At 42.1% G+C, this 20398-nt stretch overlaps 1 protein-coding gene across 2 annotated transcripts in view; it reads left to right on the top strand.

The window, feature by feature from the left end:
• LOC135915271 (uncharacterized) overlaps positions 1 to 20398 on the top strand; it is a 279129-nt gene that overhangs the window by 59007 nt on the left and 199724 nt on the right. Inside the window, exon 3 of one of the 2 annotated variants that reach the window (XR_011507138.1) lies at positions 5985 to 6117. The exons of the other annotated variant lie outside the window; for it this stretch is intronic. The gene's annotated coding sequence lies outside the window, so the exon portion shown is untranslated. Of the gene's footprint in view, positions 1 to 5984; positions 6118 to 20398 lie in introns of those variants that run through there. 2 annotated transcript variants of the gene reach the window in all.

Raw genomic sequence — 20398 nt, 5'->3', positions numbered from 1 at the left:
GCTTAAAAATACTGCTATAATATACTGTGATGATAGCATGTTGCGCTATCAACTGTACTCTCCCACCCCTAGCATCTCGTCTTTGTTGTTATCACCTTCCCAATTACACAAGCTAAACAAATATAAACAAAGAGCTTGGCTTGTTAGCTGGGCCAACTCATACGCTACTAGGATAGTGGCGACGTCTTTTAAGAAAGCTAAGACAAGAGCAGAGAAGCCTTGTTCGGTGCACTGCTCGACGACCCGGGGGTGTGCGCTACCTTTAGACGCAGAGCTGCCGCCTCAGTATCACCTGATATACGCACGAGCCCGGACCCATCTCCTGACAGGTCCCTGTCCCACGATGGCAGCGCCATGCTGTCCCATGTTCTTGTCACGAGGCTCCCCGGCCTCTCTTCTTCTCTCCCTTTAACGTGTTTTCTAAGATTGCTGCACAATCACGCCTGTGTCATCGTCATCGTCGTTGTCACCGTCTATATTCTGCGATGGTATCTACATACGAGGTATCAACCTCATATGACACTTGGTAATCGGAGTGATAGTTTGAACAAGTTGGAGTTGCTTTTGTGCGTGTGCTTTGAATGTTCGCTCCGAAAGTGAGCCTTAACAGCCGATGAAGATGTCGGTATACTGTCGCTGATATACACCGTCCCGGGTTTTAATGTCAGAAGTGGTCAGCGCAGAAAATCACTAACTGTAACAGCGTGTCGCTAATCAAAGTTCAATGTTTCTTTTTTATTCTGGTGTACAACAATTTCAAGTCACTCCGTTGCTTTTTCAATAACTGTTCCTTCATCGACAAGCTGCCGGTGCGTGGAACTTTACAAATGGAGTGAAGGCGCCTCTTTTAGGATATTTTACACAAAATAAATGCAAGTGTGGAAGCCCGCATCGCACCGGCAATTTCAAAGAACATAATTATAGCGCCGTGCTAGTCCGACTTCAGGTTATCGTAGTAGAACGGATGTTGCTTTTTAAATTTTACCATCCCTGCGTTTGTAATCGTAGGACATCAGACAGAAGTTGTGAGACGTTGGAATTCAAGCCCACGATTTCGTTTTCTTTTCTATGAACTCGCAATATGCGGCTCTTTGGGGGTACAGAAAGATACAAAACAAAGCACAGAAACGCAAGAATGTAGATGGAATCTTCTTAATGCCCCTTTTAATAAATAATTGACATAGTTTGGCAAGATATACGAAAATAAATAACAATATTTTACACATATATGTATGTCGAACATGTTAGGGTTTGCGAATACTTTATTTATATATATTTATTTATTTCATTACCCTCAGGGCCCGAGGGCTTCACAGAGAGGAGTGTGTACATTGTGGAAAAAAAAGCAGCAGTAAGATTGTATAAAACTAAAACGAAGAAAGAGTTGCAAAAAACAATAAAGAAAATTAACAATAATTAGCGCACAGTACAGGGCAAAAAAAAGAAGAGAAACACTGCTGAGCACAAAAAGCATAAAGAGACCTCATTAACGAAGGAGGAAAGCAAAAGAAATGACCCTGTAAATAGTAATATATGCCTACAAAACAAAGTTTGGTCTGATCAAAAATGAAAAAGAAAGCTAAGCAAGAATAGCAAATATGACAATGCTACAATTTAGTGTGTTTACGACAATAAAAGGTTAGTTAGAGCAGCGTTAAACTTAGAATTATCACATATTTCGACGTCAGATCGGGGAAGCTGATTCCAACTTGCTGACGTACTGGGGATGAATGAATTGAAAAAATGGTTGGTGTCGCGTAAAGAAACACCAGCTTTATGACGATGGTTGATGTGAGCTGAAACGTAGCAAAGGAGGGTTATCAATTTATCCTTCAGAATGTGGTTGTCATAATATAACCTATGGAACAGGCAAAGACGGAATAGTTTGCTACATTGGGATCGCAATAGTAATGATAAGCTTGCTTTCATGGCAGTGTTGCTGGAGTTACGGTGACGATTAGAAATAAGAAGCGAACCACTGGGTTTTGGACAGATTCAAGTTGATAGAGGAGCACCTTTTCACTGGGGTTCCAGACAGATGCAGCATATACAAGTTTAGTGCCGACTCACAATTTATAAAGTTGTTTTACAGGACTAGAAGACATAAAAATTGCGACGTAGTTAGCCCAGCATGCGATTAGCGTTGTTGGTTTATGGTCAGCGTGCGTCTTCCAAGAAAGATTACCAGAAATAAATACGCCTACATATTTGTAACAGGACACAGATTCTAAGTTACTAGTATTAAGATCATATGAATGCAGTGCAGTATTACGACGAGACACACGCACGTACTTACATTTCTTGATGCTTAGTTCCGTATTCCACCTCTTAACCCAGTGACGAGTATGGTTTATATTGAACTGAAGAAGACCTATATCGGAGTCACTGTTAATTTCACGGTACATGACACAGTCGTTTGCAAAGAGGTTAATTGATGAGCATGATCGATCAGGTAAATCATTACTATAAATAAGAAAAAGCAAAGGTCCCAGCACAGAGTCTTGTTGCACACCTGATTCGACAGTAAAAGTGACAGAGGAAGTGTTACTAGCTTTGACAAATTGTGAGCGATCGGAAAGAAAAAAGTGCAGCCATTGAAGAACGTTAGGATCAAGGTTAAGTTTACTTAGTTCTTAAAAATAGCAGTTGACGAGAAACCTTGTCAAACGCTTTAGATAAATCTAGGAATATACAGTCAACAATAGAACTCCTGTCAAGTGTGGAATTTAGCTCATGTGTATATGGTAAAAGTTGAAAATGACTTGCAAAATCCATGCTGATGACCTGTAAAAAAGGCATTTTACTAAAGGAATGATGCGAGGTGAAAGTAAATGACATGGTCCATATTTTTACATGGAATGCGTGTAAGTGAACAAGGCCTATAATTATACGCGCGTATGGCTATCCTCATACTTATGCAAGGGAATCACCTTCCCGACCTTCCAGTCTGCCGGAATGCAGGGTGTGTGAAGAGATTACTGGAGTAGAATAGAAAAAATAGCACTCCACAATTTAGTTCCTTTTTAAAAACTTTGAATTTATGTTATGAATGCCACATTATGAAGAAGGCTCTAAATAATTTATTGTTCCTATTATGCAAGCAATATCAAAGACAATAGGGTCTATCGTTAAAACGTCAGTACCGGGATATGTAGGGGTTGCAGAGCGCACGTTTTGGACCAAGCAGAAACAAATACAGAGTTCAGAACATTTCCGCATTGATCAAGTTGTATTACTTGATCGCTTGAGTCTTTAAGGGCGATGGCTGAATTGTCTCTATTGTTGGCTAGGCTCCTAAATTGCTTAGGCTTAGTAATTAGAAAAGATGGTAATGTAGTATTGAAAAAAAAATGAATTCTTGGCCTTTTTGAGAGGTTTCTTGTATTTGGTAGACACGGCCTGATATTTAGTCCAATCTTCTTGAGTACCGGTGAGTTTCAGAGTGAAAAATGTGTTTTTTTTTTATTACAGAGCCTTTTTAACAATTGAGTGAACCATGGCGATTGCCTGTTTGACGCAAAGAATATGCGTGGAACGTATTTCTCGATGAGCAATGAAACTTTTTCTTCGAATAAATTTCAGTTAGTATTCACGGAGCAATCATGAAATTTGCGCAAGTAATCATCTAAAAAGGCAGAGAGCTCTGGGTAATAACACCATAATTAGCCTGTTTATATTGACGGATATATTTCTGTGGTTACTCTTATGAGGCGCGGTGCAAGTCAAAGAAAAATGACGCAGTATGTGGTCGCTCAGTCCCGGTAGGTACGGTATGGAATGAAAAAGATCAGGCGTATGAGTGAGCAACAAAAAGACGATGTTAGAAGTAGTAGGCGTAATTCTAGTGGTCTGAATTATGAGCTGGGACAATTTCGAATCCTTACACAAATTCAAAAATTTTTTGCTTTCACTGGAAAAATGGATGACAACAGGAATGCACATTCATCCGCAAACAGACACGAACCACGTTTATGCATAAAAACTGCGGGAAAGTATTTTTGGATGAACAGTGCTGCAGGCAACAAAGCTAGAAAATTTTTTTTTTCTACAACGCATCAAGGCGGAGAAAATTTCAAAACAAAAACAAAATTATATGAAGGTCAAGAAAACACCGCAAGATGTCGAAAGAAGTAATGTCAAATTACCATGTGCCAAGAGAAAAGCCCGCAAGCCGCCTCAGGGTCGAGAAAGTTCCACTTTGGCATTGTTAGAGAAATGGCGTGCGTTGGACAGGTGCATAAAGGAGATGCAAGAGAGGTAGAACTGTTTCTGACGGTTTTGAGTCGGTTAACCCACAGTTGTAAACTCCAGGCGTACTATTGCTGGCGAACCCTTGTTAAAACTCTATCTACAAGCTTCTACTGTCATATTGTTTTTTTTGGGGGGGGGGGGGGAGGGGGGAGCAGGCATGTACAGCATCCTCTTTTCTTCTCCCGATATTGCAAAAGATAATTTACAGACGCGGATGCAAATTCTCGTACGTTATACTACATTCACAACTCGATTGGGCCTCACCAGGTCTGGCCATCTTGAGCTGACAAGCGCCGTGCATACGATGCACGCTAACGATCCTGCCTGCGAAGTATTGCATCGCCACGCGCCGCGGAAAGAGCTGATATTTCAAACCGAACGCCGTTTTTTTCCTTCTCCTCGCGGGTGCCGTACTCCAAGCCAGAGGGTAGAAGTAATGCTGCAAGTGCAGCTACGGCCACGTCTGTGCGGTGACCTCACTCATAGGGACACGCGACTTAACTTAATATACCTGTAATACGCTCGACGGAACGCTGCATGGTGTGTTCGCTTATGTTGAATGAGACACTGCGCGTCATTCGCACATTCTCGCTGACGAGATTCCCCCGGGGGTTCCAAGCACCACGTGCCTAATCAGACCATACATTCCACATAATACCCAAAATCCTATCACTGCAGCTGTATCCGGTGCATCGCATTATACGTACACGCTTTTGTTCGGCTTCAAAATCGCCGAGGGTTAGCGTTGTCGTGAAAGTTGATATTAAGTATTTCCTTTCGGCAATCTCGTTAAAGCACTGAGTCTTCTCTTTCATCACTAAGAAAAAAAAAGACGTCATGCGAACGACGAGCTCCGAGGCTGAACCCAAGTTTACTGCACCTGTATATTATTTCAGTCTGGTATCATGGCTACTGCGCCTTGCGCGGAGTGGCTTTTGGAGGGCAACTGCCGGTAATTAGATTTGTTCTTTGAAACGAGAGCCTGGTTGAAGGACTGCCCTTTTCCACAGGAAACGACAGCACAATAAAAAAAAGGTTGTCTATTGGGAAAAAATTCGGAACCTCGGAAAAGAATGGCAATATCACTGCAGCCAATCAGCAGTATGACACGTGGCTGGGAAAAATAGCCGGCGGACATGGGATACAGGTGCTGTTGTCAGTGAAATGAACTCGCCTCATCTACTGAGATTAGCTTTCTTGCAGGACAAGAGCTGAAAAACAGTAACGCTAGAGCAGCGAACTAGAACGAAAAAGAAATAGCAAAAAAAAGGGAAAATGATATCGCTGCGGTAGAAGTATCGAGCTAGAAACAGTTTTTTTTTTCTTTTACTCTATACATGTGTCTTGTCAGAGCGTGTACAAAGCGGCACATTTTTCGGATATATTGTGAAAGCTTATTTCTCTCTTTCACCACGTGTGAGGAGCAACACAAAAGAAAGAAGATAGGAATCTAAGATTCCATGCCCATGTGGATTTCTGTTAAATTGAAAACAAATTGCTCCTGGCCCGAGGTTCAAACTCAAGCTTAACCCCTTACCGCGGTGTAAGCTCTATTGAAAGGAACAAAAGCAGCCATGAGGATTACTTTGTCTAGCATTGAAGTTCGAATGGAAGACGCACCCAATGTGGACTGGTACGGATAGGCTTTACCTTCCAAATAAATCTGATAGGATGAAACAGCAAGATTACACACTAATTTTATTCCGTTTCCTGTTTTTATTTTTGCACTTCAGGGCCATGACCTTGTGGCGATGCCTTTTCTGATGCTATTCCTTCCCACGCTTTTTCACGCTCCGCCCGTGGTCAGAGAGACACTGCGCACGTGCCATCAATGGGACCATCAATTGACCATCATCAAAAGCCTGCTTCGCCGTGTTAATAAATGCCAGTTCTTGGTGGATATAGGGCTGCGTGATGTCCACCAGCTCATGTGACCACCTGTGATTCACTCAACGATAAACTCAGTTGCATGTGTGTGCATTGTGTGAGCATTTCTTCCCTTGTTCTTCTCAAAACCACTTCTGCTACTACAGTTTAGGCAGGCTGCTGAGCGTGGTTAGCCAAGTTAACCTCTTTACCTTTTCCTGAGGACTCTGCTCTCTCATGAGTCGACGTGAACGCCGGTAAGCAACAGTTTCTTGGACGCTGTTTGACATTTTTGAAAGCATGTATTCTTCTGGGCCTGAATTCAAAACTCCCTCGTTTGGTGACATTCCAGCTAGAGTGACGCAGACAGGCAGTCGAATACAATCCGCAACGCTGCTTGGGCGTCCGTTAAGTGTGATAGATAGCTACAATGAGTTTGAGTAACTGTATGAGTGTAATGTATAGGAATGTGTATCCGAGTGTGCTTGTGGAATAGATAGATTGTACCTAGTTGCTGAGCATCAGTATCACTTGGCTGACATATTGAGCTGGCCACGTATAGGTTTATTGCTTGCCAACGCTTGTGGGCCGTAGTGAGTAACGTACTGCCCCACAAAAGCTGAGACGAACGCATGAGTTCTTGGATATTGTGACATTCGAATGTAATGTGCCTGCGAAACATTGAATGACAAGACATTTGCTGTAATACGAATTACAGCTCCGCGTATCAGCCTATTATAAACATGTCAATAAGCGTTAGGTGTCTCTGAATACCCACGCAAGAGTACAAAAGACCAACACTGATATCGATCTAACTTAGTTACTATAGAGATTGTGATCTCAAAAACGAACTTTGGGGGATAAGAATCGGCGAATCTAAGAGCCCCATCCTCGTTTTCTTATTTTACTTTATTGTGTCGACTGCAGTATTTATGCAGTTCCCCATTTCAAAAATCGCAAGCAGGAAATAGGGGGCTAAGTTTTCAAAACTGCTGATAATTAATTTGTGGATACGAAGTCATCTCGTGTCTAAATTGGTTCTTTCAAGAGAGCCTGGAGCAGTGAAAGCTTGAAGACGTGTACGTGTGTCAAAACTGTTTGTTCTGAAAAGTTACTGCTTTAAAGAACGTTATAGCTTCAGAAGAATGTCAGGCTTTACATGGCTGACAGAACCACCTCACTGGAATTGACGTACGTTTACAACGCGCTGGAGAGAGTGAAGATAAGTTACAAGTCTTTATCTGCGGAACAGTTTATTTCAATCCTTGGGATACGACAGCTCATAGGTTCGCCATACACCTTTCAATTGGAAAAGTACCATCCACGATCAGTTGCTATATGCTAAGCAGGAAACTCTGAAGTTTCTAGGTCAAAATTACCAAAGCCAATTTATCCCCAGACATGGAAAATTTTGAATAAAAGCCCTAGAAATTGAGATCTAGAAAGGCTGAGGCCAACGAAAATGTATCAAGTAATAACCGTCCCATGCAGCCTACTTATGACCACTGCAGGGCGCAGGCATTTCCAGCGATGCCCAGTCACTCGTGTCTGGCGCCATGCGACTCTGCCTTATCCCTAAAAATTTGCTAATTTTATTACAGAACATCAATTTCTGCCATTTTTGACGGCCTTTCTCTTCCCATGGCACACATTCTGTAACTGCACTAAACCACTGGTCATCTTCCCTAAGCTATACGTATACGTGAATAAATGAATGAAAAATGAATAAATGCAGTTGGGTTGCCCACGGGGGCTGCCCAACTGCATCTATTCAATTTTTTATCAAGTAAAATATTGACTACTCCCGTATTGACTACTCCCGTGTGCCTGTCTTTATAGTTAGCCTAATATCTTTCGTTCCACCGCGTTTTGCGCGGTCCTTAACCTCACATTCAATTTTTTTCTGCACCATATGGTACTCCCAGTAGACTGCAATCATTGGAGTTGTTTTTATTGTGCAAATTCATTGCTCGAGATTCAAGGTATCGGAGGCATAGAGTGCTGATTCTAAAAATTAGAATAAAACTAAGCTAGAATAATAAGCAAAGCTGGAATAAAAAATGAATAATAAATATTAAGAGAAACGTTATCCGCTGTGGTAGCAGAGTAACCGTTATGTTCCGGTGCTAAGCTTACGCTCGCCTGCCACAGCAGTCGCATTTTCAAGTCAGGAAGCAGAGTGCGCAAACTCCCACTTACGTTGCATCAGCGGAAGGTAAAGAACTCCAGGGGGTCGAAATATTCAGGAGTCGCCGCTGAAGTATGCCTCAAATCAGAGCGTGGGTCTGACATGGAAAGCCACCTGACTTAATTTTCTTTTTTCATCAGGAATATCAGTCTTACCATGAGACGTGGCTTGGCTATCCTCGAAACACTCAGGAAAAGCTTAGAGAGGGTTTAGGTACCCGAGTCAACTCTCGTGAGATCCTGAAGTGTGGACAGAGTATGCCCCGGTTGTGGTAATACAACACTGATAAATACGGAGGACGGAATACGGTGACTGGAGTTTTTTGATGTTATATATAAGAAGAATTTACAGTACATCAAGTTGTCTTTTGTAGCAGTGGCACAGTGGTGGTGCTGAGCTCGACGTCTCGGGCTTGATACCTGTCTCCGCCCGGGCCTCCCGCAAATTAATCCCGTGCAAAACACGGTCGCTTAGACGTCCAGCTCCGTCAGCGCCACTCGCAAATTAGTACAGTACAGTACAGAGTAGCTGTAATATTACCTGGCAGTTTCCAACTTCTCCAATGGGGATAATGCATGAGCTTCGAGATTTGTTTCCATTATTTGTGGGCGTGTAGTGAGGTTTATCCGTGGGGATGCAGGCACCGAAAACGGTTGGTAGCAGTGGTAAAGTCCAATCGTTTTTTCTCAAGAAATAAGGCCATAAAGAGTGCCAAATATTGCTGTCGACGACACTGTCCATAAAACGTTACTTTGCTGCACATTTTGAGTAAGAACACTGGAGTGGTATACGGTCAAAACTTCTTAATGCTTTCCAAAAAGTCGAGAAGCTTAACATTCGAAGGTATGTAGATCTATTTCTAGAGAAACGCGCTATCATGCTCGAATACTTTGTTGCCCTAGACACCGCGCTGACGTACTCACACAGCTGTTAGGGTGCGGAGTATTAAAGGATGACCGTCGTTCTTTACTTTCATATATAAACAATATTTCAAGAAGAAATAAATAGAAACTAAGTTTTAATACATTGTCGCCGGGCCTAAAGTAACTGAGGACGGCTCCTCAGTTCCTCCGGAAGTATTCTATATACATTCCTCATTTTGACTACTCGCGGATTCTCTACTATGCGACTTCATTTCTGTCTACCTCATCCAGTGTTGCTACTGCCGGCCTGTGAGACTGCGCACTTATTTTGCAATACCAAACCGTTTTCTGCTGTGTAACCACATCTCATATAGTATAGGTTCCACATCAGGCACTGTACAATGTAAATAATGAATCCTATAATTAAAAAAAAGCAACCCCTATAACTCTTCTTTGAATCTACATGCGCACTGTTAAGCTGTATTGAATGTGAAATGACAAGAGGGTGTTCTGTTGAAAGCCGGAGATAAGTTATTAAATTCTGCATAGTATAGTACAAAAAAAGTATTTTGTCAGTGCGTTATGAAAAATAAGTTATATCATGCCTTGCGTCCGTATGACTGCGGCGGTGCATATGTAGCATCGTACTCCAAAATATCAAGGCCGTTTTACTTTCTAGTCATCACTGTAACACAAGTAAAAAATCATCAGAGATGCCGGCAAGGTTGAAATTCTTGAAACAGAAATAAAAATGCTTGTGGGCATAATACACAGGGTGATTTATATACCGAATGTCTCAGTGCTGAATATATTTATGCTAACTTCCACGATTACAAATAGAACGTTTTTACACTACCTTACTATGAGTCGCCTCTTCTTAGATATTTGTATACGATCGACAGGTGATTCGGTAATCTATTCTGAGCCCTTATCCAGTCGTTCACTTCTTGTTCATTGCTGAGCACTTTATCGCAGCTATGGTAAGTTGATTTACATTTGTCATTGCAAAGATGACTGATAAAATCATCAGAGCAATACGTACGTATGAAAATGTTGGAAGAAATACGGCAACATCCTTTGATCACTCTGATATGTCTAAAAAGCGGTTGCTTCATCTGTAGCACAGATCGGAAGTCGAAAAATTCAAGCATAGAAAAGCTCTTATTTTTCTACATTGGACTTTATCCTCCAAAACAATGAAAACAGCTTTATAACGCGGTGTCCTGTTGAGCACGCTGACAAATGAGAAAGCTGTTAAAATCTCATTTGGTCGGCAGCTATTAAAGTCAAGGCAGAAGATGGCCTGACAGCAGGAGCTTCTGTAACCTTTCGAAATGCAGTCACAAGCCTGAAATATTTGCAGTTTCGTATTTTTCTCTGTGCTCAATACGATGAGCAATTACGAAGAAAGGCTAAAGGGATTTAGTTTCAGTTTGCTATGTCATTAGGGACAGCCCCGAACCTTATTACAAAGCTGTTATCTGCAGAAGGGCAGCGGATTGGGCGAGTTGGTGTTGCATGGTAACAATAAAATTCAAACAGCGCTAAACGACGGGACCAGAATCTGCTCCTGGTTTTTATGAAAAAAAAAAAAAAAACTTCACGCTACCCTCTCTTTCTCTCTCCCTTTCTGTGTGTGTCTTTGTCGCCTTTTTTTGTTTTTGCTTGTTTATTGGCTTGCACACGAAGATGGAAGTCTTGAAAACTGGACTCGTTAAGTGCTTTCTAGCGTGTGGAAGGGTTTCAATGCTTTAAAAGCAGTGTGTTTTCAATTTTTGCGAAGTGAGATTTCATTTGTTTTATTAAAATTTTCAGCAAATTTGTTTTAACTATTTATTCGTTGTTCTAAAAGATTTAGTTTCTTAAATAGTGATACTAAATGTATTACCGCATGGTGCAACCTTTTCGTTTACTTTTTATTTCCCGAATTTGGTGTGTATTTGCGATTGTCAGTCAATGGCGTATGTTGTAGTTTATTTTTAATGGTGTATTTCATTTCATTTTATTTCTTTAAAGACCCCGTAGTAGTTGTAATACATAAGGGGTGGGGATGGAACCTATACAAACAAGTATTATAATGCATTCAATTGCGTAAATAAAAAGGTTTTTACAGCTTGAACGAATTGTGAAAAGCAGGTGATGGCAGCGATTTGATGACGAAAGTCATTCCAATCTTTAGATTCTTTGTAGAAAAATGAGGCTCAAAATGCATTTGTGCGTGACTGTGGATGAGATACCTGCTGGGGATGGCCAATGCGTCGTGACTGTCACGTTGGAGGCACAATGTATGGTGATCGATTAAGCGTCGAATAGTAGAACGTGTGGAAGCGGCATAGGGTGGCAATGCGGCGACAAAAGGTCAGAAGCAGTAAGGAAGATTCTTTTTTATGCGAAGCATATTACTAGAGCCTAACCCAGCTCCTCAGGCGCGGCGGTGTCGCCTTCAATACCACACGACACCGTGACGTCACGACAGAGGAGAAATGGGGCTCCAACTCGCGCCGTCGCTCGCGGCGTCGCCTTCAAGGCTGACCACGTGACACCGTGACGTCACGACAGGGGAGAAACAGGGCTCCAACTCGCGCCGTCGCTCGCGGCGTCGCGGCGGTATATAAGCAGCTGCGCTTGCCTCTGCTAGACACTCACGAGGTGAGATGCCTGGAGACACAGCTGTTCGTTGGAATGAGAAGCGAAGGTTGCTGCGTGCTACAGAGACTGTTTCTAGGTGGTTTTGCTACGGCGCAGCGACTACGCGCCCTGCATCGGACGCGGTGAGCGTCGAGCAACGCAGCGTTCGGCGCGACAACGAAATGTGCGCCTGAGCAAGCGCCGCATGCCTGAGCCGATGCCGACGACACCGGCTTTTCTGCGACACGAGCTCCTTAACGCTGTCGCGTTAAAATAAAGGCTAGTATGCTTCGAATCCTGGGCTTAACCTTAGCTAAGCCACAGCCATTTTTTAAAGAAGATATGCTGACGATGTAAGAATATGTAGAATGAATATACCTGGTGGCGTGATTTTGAACTGCTTCGACGGCATTGGCGAGACGTGCTTGAGGCAGATCCCAGATGGCAGATGCGTATTCGAGTTTAATTCTCACCAATGATCTATAGGCTAACAGTTTTACATTCAATGGATCAACGTGAAAGTAACGTTTTAGAAATCCCAATGTTTTGTTAGCCGATGAAATAACATTAGTAACATGCGAATTCCAGATTAGACCATTAGCCAAGGTGGTACCTAAGTATTTGTAGGATTCTACTAATTCCACGGTTACGTCACCAATCCAATGAGGAAAGCGAAGTGGGTGATGATGACGGTTGAATGAGACAACATTGCATGTATTAGAGTTGAGTGTCATCAGCCAAAGATCACACCATTCTTGTACCCGGTTGAGGTCAGATTGAAGAGTTGTTTTGTAAGTGATGGTATTGACTGCGCGGTAACTAACGCAGTCATCAGAAAACATACGGGTATGGCAGGACACATGCAAGAGTAAGTCGTTAATGTAAATTAAGAAAAGAAGGCGGCCAAGGACGGACCCCTGTGGTACGCCTGATGTGATGCGTGCAATGTTTGAAGCGTGGTTATAAATGAGACGTACTGTGACCGGATACTTAAATATTGCTCAAGCCATCTTAGAATATTAGGATGCAAATTCAAACGAGAAAGTTTTAAATAGGCGTTGATGAGATATTTTGTGAAACGTTCTCGTGTAATCCGAAAATATGGAAGCTCTTTGTATGTTACTGTCTATATTAGCATGAACGTCATGAAGATATAGTGCAAGCTGGGTCTCGCAAGAACAGCACCTGCGGAAAACGTGCTGCGAAGGATGAAAATAGTTGTTAGCATCTAAAAAGTTCATAATATGGGAGTAGATTACATGCTCCATGATTTTGGAGGGAACGCTTGTCAATGTTATGGGGCGGTAATTTATAGGAGAATTTTCGTTGGCCGATTTGTAGACTGGAATAACCTTCCCTATCTTTCAGCCAATAGGCATGGTCCCTGTGGAAAGCGACTGTGAAGATAATAAGTAGAGAACCTCTATAGAAATGCGTTTCATGTTTTTTAGTAGTTTAGAGCTAATGTCATCGATGCCAGATGATGAAGGGAACTTAGTAATTTCTATCACAGATAAAAGCCCACGTACTGTGAATGTGATGGCTGACATGTTGCATTGTGTGTTTGTGATAGCCGGAGGAGGAAGTGTCTCCATTTCACTAGTGAAGACTGAAGACAACGTGTTGTTGAACATATTAACGCAGGTTAAATCGGTCACCGATTCACACAGCTGGTTAGTCAGACTATTGATACGCGCTGCTTTGGGGTTTATCACCTGTCATAATTTTCTTGGTTTATTAAGCAAAATGTTAGGCAGGTCATAGTGCAAAATGGTTCGCTTGGCATCGCGAATTGCAATTAAGTACTTAGTTTCCACAGCGTAATATTTCTACCAGGCAACTGAGCATGCCTTAACTTTAGCGTGGCGATAGAGGTGCTTTTTTATATTCTGGTCGTTTTAAGGATCTCGTAAACCATGTTTTTGTTGATTGGATCGTATGGTTATCCTGGGAATAAATCGGTTCTTTAGTTCACATAGCTTGTTTTTAAACAAGAGACAGTTATCATAAATGGAATGGTTATGAAAGCCATCTGCAAACGTAGAAAGAATGCGTTTAATTCAGTATTGATAGCCTCACATATAGTAACCTTTGTCACATAAACAAATTGTCTTCTCGTGCATGTCGTGTGGTGAAGGAGCGAAATTGAAAGCACCAAAAATAGCTTTGTGATCACTTACCTCATGGAGATATGTAAGGGACGTTAAGCGTTCAGTATTACTGGTTAGTTTAAGATCTAAACTATTGGAAGAGGTACCCGAAACACGGGCTCGCTCCAGTACTAGCTGTGTTAAATTGTAATTTAAACACACTTCTATAAAGTCGCTCGCCTCAGTTTGACTTGTTAGTAAAGCAGTGCCATTGTACCATTTAATGCCAGGAAAATTAAAGTCCCCAAAAATGAGAATAATAGCATTGGGGTGCTTTGAAGTAATTTCATTTATTATGTTGTTTAAGAAAGTAGAAAAGTCTGGTCGATGGTGAGGGGCTCTGTAACAAATACCCAGCAGTACTGTTGGTGGGGAACATTGGCATTTTAACCACAGTGTTTCCAAGTCGCTGTCAGTGTTAACTAGTGTGCACGGCAATTGTTGGTTCACGGCAATCAGAACACCTCCGATACGTGCGGCTCTCCGATCGCACCGATAAGTGTCGAAGTTGGGAAGATTGGTTAGTACATCTGCGTCACCGATTTATTTTGTAAGCCACGTTTCTGTTAGTATCAGTAAGTTACTGGCGGATGACGACATAAGGTTTGATACGTGTTCAGGCTTTGGTATAAAGCTGCGTATCTACGCAAAAATTAATGGAAAAGACAGAATATTACGCGCGATCGCAGGGTGAGTTCTTCGACTCGTAGGATAATGCGATTGCTATGGTGTTTCTTTGATGGTCTGCGATGTCTTGTCAGATATGTAGGGTTTAGTACCTATGTGGTATGTTTTGTAACGCAATGAAAAGCGAGCAGGTTTTGCTTCCGCGAAAGCGACAAGGTGCCTGCGGGCGTTCTGCACAGCCTTAGAAAAATTTCGCCGACACTGTGTTCAGTGCCTTTGAACATACGGCCATTTGATAAATCTCTTTTGTCATGAAGTATGTAAATTTAACAATTATATGGCGATGGCGCGCAGCGGTGTGCCTCGCCAGACGATGTGCTCGTTCAATTTCTTTTGTATCTATGTTAATGTTGAGATGCTGAGAGCACAGCTGGACTGCGGCTTCTTCAGACTGGGCGAATGTTTCCGAGGGATTAGTATCAGGAAAACCATAAAAGGTTAAGTTATTTCTACGTGATTGGTTTTCAGCGTCATCCCTACACCGTTCCAAGCAAGTGGCTAGGTCAGTAATTTTAGCAATTTCTGCTTTTATGACCCCGATTTCATTTCGTAACGGGATGATGCTTTGGCAAAGTTTTTCCACTACTGTCACTCGGGAATTGAAATCGAATACAATCTTATTAGTCGCCGGTAGTTGGTTCTCAATGTCTTTCATTTGTGTGATTATTTCTTTTTGGCCGGCTTATAATTTTTACAGCTCCTTTAGTACAAGGTCAGCACTATAGGGACCCGGGTTAGTGTCGATGTCTCCAGACAAGAGAAGCAAGGACCGAATGGCACAAACACTCTCAACAGCAATAGTGACACAGCACCGGGGGCTCGGCAGCTGCACCAGAAGACAATTGCTAGACTTCTTTGCAAAAAAGAGAATGCTTGTTACCAACCTGCGTGGCTAAGAGCAAAGGGTTAGTTGACAGCATTGTAGTACAGCGACCGAGCCCACAGAGTGGTGTCGACAGTCGCGGCTGCTTTATACTTGGTGGGATGAGGAGTTTCATTCCCGATCGGACTTTGCACAGGGAATCCAGCCTCCAGATGTCGCATGGTGGTGCAGGCACAGATGTAGCTGCGCAGGCGATTTCTATGGCGCAGGCTCCAGATGGCGTACAAGGTGACCACGTGACGGCTTCATGGAATGAGGGGGGGGGGGGGGCAGCAGTGCACATTCCACTGACGTGTTGATAGCCGGAGTGATGACAGCTGATCGTGGGTTAAGATAGCTACGAACACCTGCTTGGCGAAGAGCAACGGGTTACTTGTCTGCATTGTGGTACAGCAACCGAGCACACCTTTATGCGAAGGCAGGCAGAAGCTAGCTTTACAAAGCACGATGTAATATTACAACTACACAGAGGACCGCTTAGATGTGCAGCCCAACTGGCCCATTGCATGAATCTCCCTTTGCGTGCTAGTTTCACCACAATGGATGTGTCAAGCCATTGTTACAGTGCACTGAAGGGTCAGGGGCCTAATGCTTACCAGCAGTATTGCAAATTTGGCAACTTTCAGCAACAAATTCTGTTTGGTTCTTGCCCTGCCTAGCGGGAAAATTCATGCTCTTGCGGGTGACCGTATTTTCTAGCAGTTTTCTTGAAATGATGGCTTTGTTCTTGCGTGGGAGGGGGGGGGGCGGTGTACAGGAACTTTTTTTAAGCAATCATTCCTGCTTTATCAAGCTTGCAGCTTATTCAGCCTTTTTCAAACACAAACAGTATGTATCGCGTTTTTACTTCGCGTTTCTCCTATCTTTTCTCTGCGGGCTGGCTTCCGAAGTAACAATAAATGCTGCTTCAGTTGCACACTTCTCGAACACCTTTAGTAGGATCGGTAAGATGGTGACCAATTGGGTCAGTGATGACACGGACTCTAGATCTAACCACGCCAGCGAACAAACACACAAGGACGTACGGCCAAGTCCTGAGTCACTGCTGCTGTACTTCAATTTTAAGTTTACTTTAATTTTCTCATGTAAGGTACTTCCATATGTCTAAGTTCATCTATAATTGATTCCCTTTCACTGTTTCTTTAGTCATTGTCCGATGTACAATGTTTTCCTTTTCTTTCCTCTTTTTGACGATAAATCCTTCGTTTCAACACTGCCTTCTGATGTTCTTGTTCTTGTGTGCCGTGTCTTCTACACGCCTGATGAGGCCTACATCCATGTTAGATAAATACGCAGACAAAATGTTTCTGGTATTTTATACACTAACCGCTAGTATACACTAACCGCTAGTATTTTATACACTAACCCGCTTTATGGCCAGTGATTTCAGTGCACGGAAGCATCTTTTGTTTTTTATGGTTCACTTCGCAATATATTTACTCACTTGCAGTCGCATAAAAAAAGCGCTTATGAATGATGATAATTCGTATCTTTTATTGGTTATGAATGAAAAGATACAGGCTACTCGGTCGAGCGTGATTTCTTTTTCAACTGTATTTTACGTAGACGCAATAAATGCCATTTGCAGCGTGGTTCTGTTTATTGTCTGTTTTTAGCGGGTATTTAGCGCATATTCGGTGACCTTATTGGCGGTTAATACAGATATTTGTTCTTTGGCGCCTCGACTAGCGGGTGTTTTATTTCTATTGGGCGAGAATGCTTGCAGTAGTTTGTATTTTTCAAGAAGGCCGCGATCGCGTCAGGCTTCTAAGAGCAGTGCTCGACGTGCTCTCGACCGCATATGGCACTGCGGGGACCTTATTTAATTCCTGACAGCCTGACACATTTCTTAGGAGATGGCGTAAGACTACAGATTGTCTTCAAAAAGCAGGTGTTCGTACACCATGTACTCTAATGCAAATGCGTTTGAGATATGTGACCTCTTGACAGCGGGACAAATGAAAGAGACATTGAAAGCATAAACTGTTATTGCTGCCTATGGTTTCTTCTTTCTGCTTCTCTCTGTGAACAGATGGCAAAGGCAAGCACATAAACATCGCTTTGATGAGCCTTAACTAGACATTTCTAGTGATCTAGGTCTTCTTATGGTTGACCGAAAAGAACCGACGCGCATGACTAGCTAGTTGACAGGATCGGGTACAATGCATTGTTTACGTGCACAACATGAGCTACGAGAACACATATGAAGAACGCTTGCACATTAGTGCATTCTCTGGCTCCTCGTGACTGTAGGCGCAATGCGATGCATTGGACGTTCCAGTAATTTTTCTGTATTAGCTATTTTAATTTAAAAATGCAGAAGGAACTCTCCACGTTTATTCTAAAAAGGGCACCGAAAGGCAAATACGAGACCAGACAATTCACTTACGCACCACCGGAAGTATTATTTTCTCCTGTCGTGGAATGAAATGGCCCAAGCTCTCCTGGAGCGTGTCCATATATAGTGTAACGGAATGCCCCCAAGAAAACATGGCGATACCGTTGGCGAGAAAACAAATATATATAACTTTGCACGCCACTCATTCGTGTGGAGCGATTCTTGACTACGTACAGTTTTCTATTTGTTTGTTTTATATGATGGCCGATAAAGACGTTCCCTGTGTCGAACGTCGTCGAAGATGAGTTGGCCCTGGGGACGCAAAAGAGAGATAAAGTGGGAAGTCTGCGCTGAAATGGAAGAAGTGGCTACAGTACAAAGTATGTCAAGACAAAAAAAGTGTAAGCATTATGAAGTGCATTAGATCGCTTATTCTAGCTACTTAAGTTTCTGCCGCCATACTTTTTTTCTTTTATAAGCAATTGTTTTTGTTTTAAGAGCAGAGTCAACGCTTACAGCCCTTCCCATATCCGTGCCTGCACAAGAACATCAGAATAAAAAAAATATGAATAGTATTTGGTTAGGTGTGTGGCCTTGTATGTACATCTCTTTTCATATACTTGTAATAGAGAATGCAACTATTTGAATGCGCACACATGTTGTTTATATTCCTAAGCAGGATGGCTAAACCTAAAAGTGAATTTCAAGTGCATCTATCATTTTAGTTTTGTTTTAATTTCAAATGTAGCGCTGTGTATGGTAAAAAGCACGCCGAAACAAAAATTCCAGAATAAAGCAATGTTAGGGGAGATATTACAATTATTTTTGATACATACATAGAACAGCAGCTAAACAAAATATTGAATGTACAACGTCATTCCTAGAAGATTATATTAGAAAATAAAAAATTATTATGTAAATAGAATCATGGAGAATCGACAGGAGTACCGTTTTTAATATGAAACCAAAAGAGGTGTGCGTTTCGCAATCACCGGAAATGGTTTTAGGCATCCGGCAGTTTTATTGTCAACTGGTAAATCATGCAAAAAGTTTACGGCGAAATCTTGTGTTTTTGCGAATGAAGAAGACTATTGAAGCTCATTAATGAATGCAGTTGTAACTGGAAGGTGTAAATGTATTAGAATTTTGATCCGTACCGTGAACCAATACGTTGGTCGTGAAAGAGACGTTAAGCTATGTTACCAAGGTTAAAGGAAATGACCTCAGTCAATCGATAAAACGTATAAGGCCTGTGAAAATAAGAGGGCAGTTTCATAGTATGCACAGTTTTTTATTTTGTTTCATTTATTTCTGAAAATGTCCAAGGGCAGCTCAACGCCTTAATATTGGTGCACTTGTGTTGCCTAATGAACATAAAACAAAATATACAAAGAGAAAATCTCGAAGGAGTGCAACAACGTGAAACAAAAATGGAAATGAATCAAAGCCATCCATCAATCAAAGACATCATCAAAGGCACCAATTAAACCAGTCAGATAAGTAACAAAAAGAAAAGCTGAAAGTATCAAGATAATAGTGCAAGATGCCTTGTGTTACAAGACGTGTTAGAGGTGCAAGCTAAATTCACCTGAAAATGCTGGAATTACAGTATGTTTGGGCTAGGCACATAGAACGTTAAAGCTGCCAGTATCCGCGGAGAAGTGGTTGTGAATTACTTTATAGAAGAGGAAGTAATCACAATATTTTGGCCTTATATTTAGAAGTCTAGTATTAAACATGCGCAGTCAGCGTTCGTAAGCATCAAATATATGACGTCCTAGAAATAGACCGTACAGGATACGAATGAAACGTCGTTGCGCACATTCACTGTTTACCATGATGGTCAAATTCATACTGTTTCATACAACAGAACTAAACTCCAACTTCGAGCGGATGAAACAGGAATACAAGAGAACAACATACTTGACATTCGTAAGCTTTTCTGTCATTCTTGACATCAGACGTATATTTCTGCAAGATGCATCACCAGTGCTTGAAACATGTTCTTTGAAAGTTAGTTGGGAGTCAGCGAATAATTCCTAAGTCGCGCTTACGGTTCGCGCTTTTAAATTATGGGGTTTTACGTGCCAAAACCACTTTCTGATTATGAGGCACGCCGTAGTGGAGGACTCCGGAAATTTTGACCACCTGGGGTTCTTTAACGTGCACCTAAATCTAAGTACACGGGTGTTTTCGCATTTCGCCTCCATCGAAATGTGGCCGCCATGGCCGGAATTTAATCCCTCGACCTCGTGCTCAGCAGCCTAACGCCATATCCACTCAGCAACCACGGCAGCTACGGTTCGCGCTTTTCAAAAGAATCGTATTAGGTGATTATTTGCGTGCTAAAGTGGACATTTTGCGACTAAAGGAAACAACAAGTGCCTGATACAGAACTCGCATCTTTCTGTAATACAAGGGCGAATCAGAACGTCTGTGCCCCTATTTTTATTAGCCAAAATAAGGTACATAAAGGTACTTACAAATATGCATACTATTTCGCATACCTTGCAGGTTTTTTTTTTTTTCGTGTAGTCCCCACAC

The sequence above is a fragment of the Dermacentor albipictus genome, chromosome 7 (assembly GCF_038994185.2).
Source record: "Dermacentor albipictus isolate Rhodes 1998 colony chromosome 7, USDA_Dalb.pri_finalv2, whole genome shotgun sequence".
Taxonomy (NCBI): domain Eukaryota; kingdom Metazoa; phylum Arthropoda; class Arachnida; order Ixodida; family Ixodidae; genus Dermacentor; species Dermacentor albipictus.
The sequence above is the reverse complement of the archived record's forward strand: the minus strand, read 5'-3'. Positions and strand labels throughout refer to the sequence as shown.